The following is a 7,639-nucleotide window of genomic DNA, read 5'->3' as shown; positions in this document are numbered from 1 at the left end:
TCTTATGAAGTGATTTTGTCATGACCCAAGCCCAAAGGCCAATTGAGAAGACCCAAGTCCAAGCCCAATTGAAAAAAAAAAAGGAAACAGAGAAATCGGGAAGAAAACTCCCAATAGGAGTCTTCTTCTCCGATGAGCCATCGTGGATCGAGAGTCCTAGGACCACTAGAGGTCTTAGGGCTCTCTATAAAAAGACCTTCCCCCTTCCTAAGAACCCCCCACCGATTTTCCTCCCTCTCTTCCTCCCTGATTTCTTCGATTGAAGCCGCGGCCCCTTGATTCGTGCTCGCCACGATTTCTTGTCGGTGGGATCACCGGAGACTGAGGTAAGCCTTTTTCCTCTTCCTCTCTTCTCTCTCCTTCCTGTGCTTCTGTGCACGACTGCTGGTGATAGGTGCTGTCGAATTTCATCGGAGAAGGGACCCTCCTATTTGATCTCTTTTTCTCTTTGATTTTCCGATGCCGGCGATCATTGCCGACCGTCGGCCTTAGCCTCTCTGAACTCGAGAGAGTTGCCCCCCTGCCGCCGGCCTTTGTCACGCCGACTGCGGTTCGGACAATCGATCAAAGGAAGGGAATGGTCGGTCCCCTGTTTCGGCCAAGGAAGAACATGAGAAGAAAAGAAAAAAAAAAAAAAGAAGGAAAAAGAAGAGAAAAAGAAGAGAAAAAGAAAAGAAAAGAAAAAGAAGAGAAAAAAAAAGAAAAGAAAAAAGAAGGAAAAAGAAAAAAAAAGGAGAGAGAGAGCAAGAGAAGGAGAGAGAGACTTTCTCTCTCTGCTATCTCTCTCTTGGATTTTTTTAGAATTGATAGATTTTTTAAAATAATAATAATAATAATAATAATAATAATAATAATAATAATAATAATACAAGAAGAGTTTTCATGGATCAATCCAAAAAATCCTGGATGCTGTCATCTAGTCGATCCATGTGAGGACATTGAATTTTAAAAATTTTTATTTTATTTTTATTTGATGAAATTTTGATCAAAAATATGATATTTGGCGTACCAGGTTCAGAGAAAGATTTTTAAGATTTCTAGGATCCCTAATTTGGATTTTCTTTTGAGGTAAGTAGTGTTTTACTTTTATTGAATTTATCTGGTAAATTATAAATTTGAATTATATAAATTCATGATATACTTGTGATTGAAAATATTTGTTAAAATTAATTATGTTTGAAAATAATTGTTGAAAATTATTTATGATTGAAAATATTTGTTGAAATTAATTGTGTTTGAAAATAATTATTGAAAATTATTTATGATTGAAAATATTTGTTGAAAATTATTATGATGATGTATGATCATAAAGAATGATATGATTGATTTGACTCGAATATCACTTATTTATATTATTTTTGAAATAATATATGAATTGAAAGATGATATGAATTGATAATCTGACTATGTAAAGGATCCCGTCAATGGAGGCATATACGTTGGTAATTAATTTGTCCTGAGGGTTTATGTCGCCAGCAAGACCAGTGATATGTCGCTAGAGAGACCAGTGATAAACCGTCAGAGAGACCAGCGATTCTGAAGGACTTTGCTGGCAGATGATTCGCAGCCTACTGCAAGAAGATACACGGTATTATGTTCCTGTCACAGAAAAAATGTAGTCATAGTTCATAGTTGATAAAAAGAACTTAAGAAATTTCATGAATTTAAGATGATAAGTATAATTTAAAATTATGATGAATTAAAATTTTATATATGACTGATAGTGTGATGAATTAAATTATGAATTCATGAATTTACATATTAATTTTGTTATTATCAGTAAACCGATATGTACAGTATTATTACCTAATTTATTCAGTTAAAGATATACACTGCTTACTGGGCTATTTAGCTCATGATGAGTTTTATATTTTTTCTTTACAGATCTAGAAAATTAGCATGATGCGGGATTTCGGTTGGGAGAGTGATTAGAGATGGAGTTAGCTCATTTGATTTAGGATTTTCTCAGAATTGATGCAAGATTTTTATTTTGTGTTGACTTTGTCAGACAATTATTTTTTCTTTTGACACTGAGTTTTGATTTGTTATTTGAACTAAAGTTTGATCATTAAAATTAAAAATTTATTTAATTTTATGTGTATGACATCATGATGAGATGCCTTGTATGCTTATGAAAAAAGTTTCTTATGAGTATGCGGCGGTTGTCATGACCTTCGACTCACAATCTCGGGTCGGGGGCGTGACAATTTATATGGTATCAGAGTATAAGTAGATAGATAAAGACATGTAGAATAGAATGAGTGAGTGATGGGTAGATATTAGGAAATTTGAGAGGTTAGCTGTGATGATTATGATCTGACCTATCTTAAGTAAGTTTATAACTTTATTAAGGATAAGTTATCATCTCAAATTTGTCATAGGTCAATATGCCTCCACGACGAATGAAGAATACTCAAGGAGCGATAGGAGGGACATCAAATCTACTTGGTGATAACACTCCCTAATTGAATAGCGGCATATCTCAGCAGGAGGGAATCATTGACCCTACTGAAAATACTCCGACAGTGCAGGAAAAGCCGAACATGACTCAACTAATGCAAACTCTGATCGGAGTAGTTCAAACACAGTAACAGTTACTTCAACAACAACATGCACAGCCACGTCAGCATCCTCCACTGACACCTAGACATGAAGAACATCCGATGTAGAGAAACAACATCGTCGAGTTTAAAAAGCTAGCTCCTCCAGCCTTCAAAGGGACCATCAAGCCACTGGAAGCTGACAACTGGATTATGGAGATGAAGAAAGCATTCGCCGTGCAAGAATGCCACGATGATGAGAAGATCCGCTACACAGCATATCTGTTATAAGGTGAGGCATACAACTGGTGGCGTATACTTGAACAAAAATATGAACACAATAGGATACCACTCACTTGGGAGAGACTTCGAGATGAATTTTTTGACAAGTACTTTTCTCGAAGTGTCAGAATACAGAAAGAGCAAGAGTTCATTCATCTGAAATAGGAGAACAGATCCGTTGCAGAATATGAAGTCAAATTCATAGAGTTAGCCAAATTCGTTTCAAGATTAGTTGAAATTGAGCAAGATAGAGTACATAAATTTAAAATAAAACTGAAGACGAAAATTAAAAAATAAATTATACCCTACGAGTTAACTACTTATGCCTCAGTTATGAATAAAGCTCTAATAATTGAGAGGAAAGTTAATAAAGCACATGCAGAGAGAGAACGGAATCAGAAGTAGAGAAATAGATCTTGTGGAACTCAAGGACGAAATCAAAATAATAAGGATCCAGCAAAGAATCTAGCAAATGATAAGAATCGTGAGAATGAGACGGCTAGATGTTCGAGATGTGGCCGAAGAGAGCATGAGTCTTCTAATTGCCCATGGAATACTGGTTCTTGTTTTAGCGGTGGACAGAAGGGACACAAAATTACAGATTGTACCCAAAGGAATGAGGATAGATCCACACAAACAAGGGATGGAAGTCAAAAGCCGAAAACTCAATAAAGGATCTATGCACTCACACAACAGGATGCTCAGGCCTCTAATGCTGTGGTGATAGGTATAATTCTTGTATCTGGTATTTATGCTTCAGTTTTATTTGATTCTGGTGCTACACACTCCTTTATATCCACTATTTTTATCAGACAATATGATATAGTATGTGAACCTATGAAAACTAAATTATATGTTGAGACACCAGTAGGTGGTATTTTGAGTACCGAAAGTATGTGCAAGTCATGTAGTATCAGAATAGGAGAAAGAGAATTACCGACAGATTTGGTGGTCCTAGATATGCATGATTTTGATGTCATTCTAGGAATAGATTGGCTTGCTACTTATCATAACTCTGTAGATTGTCATGGAAAGAGAGTGAACTTTTAAATATCGAAAGAATTAACATTTAGTTTTGATGGAAGTACAAAAACTATCCCTCCACGTATTATTTCATTTATGCAAGCTAGACAGATGCTAAAAAAGGAATGTAGAGGTTATCTAGTATCAATAAAGAATACAGAACATAATGAATTAAGGTTACAAGATATTTCTATCTTAAATAAATTTTCAGATGTATTCATTGATGATTTATCCAGACTACCATCGGATAGAGAAATTGAATTTACCATTGAGTTGGCACCCAATATCGGTCTGATTTTTAAAGCTCCTTATCGAATGGCCCCCATGGAGTTGAAGGAGTTAAAAGATCAATTACAGAATTTATTGGATAAAAGTTTTATAAGACTTAGTGTGTCTCTTTGGGGAGCTTCAATCTTGTTTGTGAAAAAGAAAGATAGTAGTATGAGGCTTTGTATCGACTATAGAGAGTTGAATAAGAATACTATCAGAAATAAGTATCCTCTACCTCAAATCAATGATTTATTTGATCAGCTGCAAGGTGTACAAGTTTTTCTAAAATTGATCTTCATTCAAGATATCATCAGTTAAAAATCAAAGCAGAGGACATACCAAAGATTGCATTTAGAATTCGTTATGGACATTATAAATTTCTAGGGATGCCATTTGGGTTAACCAATGCTCCAGCGGTCTTCATGGATTTAATGAACAGAATATTCAAATCCTATCTTGATAAGTTTGTTGTCGTATTTATTAATGATATCTTGATATATTCAAGAAGCAAATTGGAGCATGAAGAACATTTATGGTGTGTACTACAAATAATGAGGAAAAAAAAGCTTTATGCCAAATTAAAGAAGTATGAATTTTGGTTGGACAAAATAGTCTTCTTAGGATACATCGTATCTAAAGATAGAATTTCTGTAGATCCAATAAAAGTGGAAGCTGTGATGCAGTGGAATAGACCTACAAATATTTCTGAGATTCGGAGCTTTTTGGGAATGGCAGGTTATTACAGACGATTTGTAAAAGGATTCTCTCGCATAGCTGCACCTTTGACTCGTCTTACTCAGAAAGGAGTTAAATTCGAGTGGACCAAGAATTATGAACAGAGCTTTCAAGAGTTAAAACAATAATTAGTTTCAGCCCCTATCCTTACTATACCAACAGGAAATGAAGGATTCACAATATATAGTGATGCATCTAAAAAAGGACTTGGCTGTGTATTGATGCAACATGGTAAAGTAGTGGTTTACGCCTCAAGACAATTAAAATCATATGAACAAAATTATCTGACACATGATTTGGAGTTAGCTGCAGTGAATTTTGTCCTGAAAATTTGGAGACATCATTTATACGGTGCACAGTGTGAAGTGTTTATTGATCATAAGAGTTTGAAGTATATTTTTACGCAAAAGAAATTAAACATGAGACAGAGAAGGTGGTTAGAACTATTGAAAGATTATGATTTAACAATTCATTATCATTCCGGAAAAGCTAATGTTGTCGCTGATGCTCTTAGTAGAAAATTCATAAAAAAATTGACTATTTTAATCACACATCAAAGTCAATTATGGAAGGATATAAAAAAATTGAAATTAGATATTCGAGTATATGACTCAACAGTACGATTAGCCAACATGAGGATTCGACCAACACTTATTGAAAGAATGATAGTCGCCCAGAATGGTGATCCACAATTAATGAAAATAAGAGATTCAGTGGAAGCTGGTGTTCAATCTGAATTCAAGATACATGATGATGGTTCATTGAGGTTCGAAAATAGAATTTGCATACCCAATGATTCGGTACTCAAACAAGAAATACTTCAGGAAGCCTATCAGACCAGTTATACAGTTCATCTGGGAGGTACTAAGATGTATAGAGACTTAAAAAAAATGTACTGGTAGAATAATATGAAGAGAGAGATCGCTCAATTTGTGACTCAATGTTTAGTGTGTCAACAAGTTAAAGCTGAACATCAGAGACCTGCAGGATTACTTCAACCTCTCGATATTCCAGTATGAAAGTGGGAACATATCACTATAGATTTTGTAACTGGACTACCTAAGACTCCAAGTAAAAATGATGCAACCTAGATGATTGTGGATCGATTGATAAAGTCTACACACTTTCTACCAATTAGAGTTGGATTCACTTTGGAAAGACTAACAAAATTATATATGAAAAAAATTATAAGACTACATGAAATTTCAGTGATCATTGTATCGGATCGAGACATCAGATTTGTATCACAGTTTTGAAAGAGCTTACACAAGGTATTAGGAATAAAATTGAACTTTAGTATAACCTTTCATCCACAGACTGATGGCCAGTCAGAGAGAACTATTCAGATATTAGAAGATATGTTGAGAACTTGTATTTTAGATATAAAAAATTCATGGGATGAGCATTTACCTTTGATTGAGTTTGCTTATAATAATAGTTATCAGGCTAGCATTGGTATGGCACTTTATGAAGCATTATATGGTAGAAGATGTCGATTACCGATTCACTGGGATGATGTTGGTGAGCGGAGAATATTGGGTCCCGAACTTATTCAATAAGCAGTCGAGAAGATTCAATTAATTAAAGAATGACTTCGGACAGCACAAAGTAGACAGAAAAGTTATGCAAATAACAGAAGACGGAAACTAGAATTTCAAATTGGTGACCATGTATTTCTCAAAATGTCTCCTTCAAAAAGAATCTCAAGATTTGACATTCGTGGTAAATTGAATCCTAGATATGTAGGTCCGTTTGAGATTTTGAAAAGAATTGGTGAGGTGGCTTATAGACTTGCCTTACCACCTTCACTTGCTAGCGTACATGATGTTTTTCATATTTCTATATTGAAAAAATATTTACTAGACCCAAGTCATATCATGAAACTTGAACCCTTGCAAGCTAGAAAAGATCTATCATATGAAGAATATCTGGTACGGATCGTGGACCGTAAAGAACAAGTGCTGAGACGTCGCAACATTCCTCATGTCAAGGTACAATGGAGTCGACATTCGGAAAGAGAAGCTACTTGGGAACTAGAAGAAGAAATGAAGCAAAAATATCCCCAACTCTTCGAGACCACAGATATGAAAAATTTCGAGGACGAAATTTCTTTTAGGGGTGAAGAATGTCATGACCCAAGCCCAAAGTCCAATTGAGAAGACCCAAGCCCAAGCCCAATTGAAAAAAAAAAGGAAACAAAGAAATCGGGAAGAAGACTCCCGATAGGAGTCTTCTTCTCCGATGAGCCACCGTGGATCGGGAGTCCTAGGACCACTAGAGGTCCTAGGGCTCTTTATAAAAAGACTTTCCCCCTTCCTAAGAACCCCCCACCGATTTTTCTCCCTCTCTTCCTCCCTGATTTCTCTGATTGAAGCTGTGGCCCTTTGATTCGTGCTCGCCGCGATTTTTCGCCGACGGGATCATCGAAGGCTGAGGTAAGCCTTCTTCCTGTTCCTCTCTTCTTTCTCCTTCTTTCTGTGCCTCTGTGCACGACTGTCGGTAACGGGTGTCGCTGGATTTCATCGAAGAATGGACCTCCCTGTTTGGTCTCTTCTTCTCTTTGATTTTTCGACACCGTCGATCACTGCCGACCGCTGGCTTTGGCCTCTCCGAACTCGAGAGAGTTGCCCTCCTGCCGCCGGCCTTCGCCATGCCGGTTGCAGTCCGGACAACCGATCAAAGGGAGGGAATGGTTGGTCCCCTATTTCGGCCAGGGAAGAACACGAGAAGAAAAGAAAAGAAAAAAAAAGAAGGAAAAAGAAAAAGAAGAGAAAAAGAAAAGAAAAGAA

The sequence above is a fragment of the Elaeis guineensis genome, chromosome 12 (assembly GCF_000442705.2).
Source record: "Elaeis guineensis isolate ETL-2024a chromosome 12, EG11, whole genome shotgun sequence".
NCBI lineage: Eukaryota > Viridiplantae > Streptophyta > Magnoliopsida > Arecales > Arecaceae > Elaeis > Elaeis guineensis.
The sequence above is the reverse complement of the archived record's forward strand: the minus strand, read 5'-3'. Positions refer to the sequence as shown.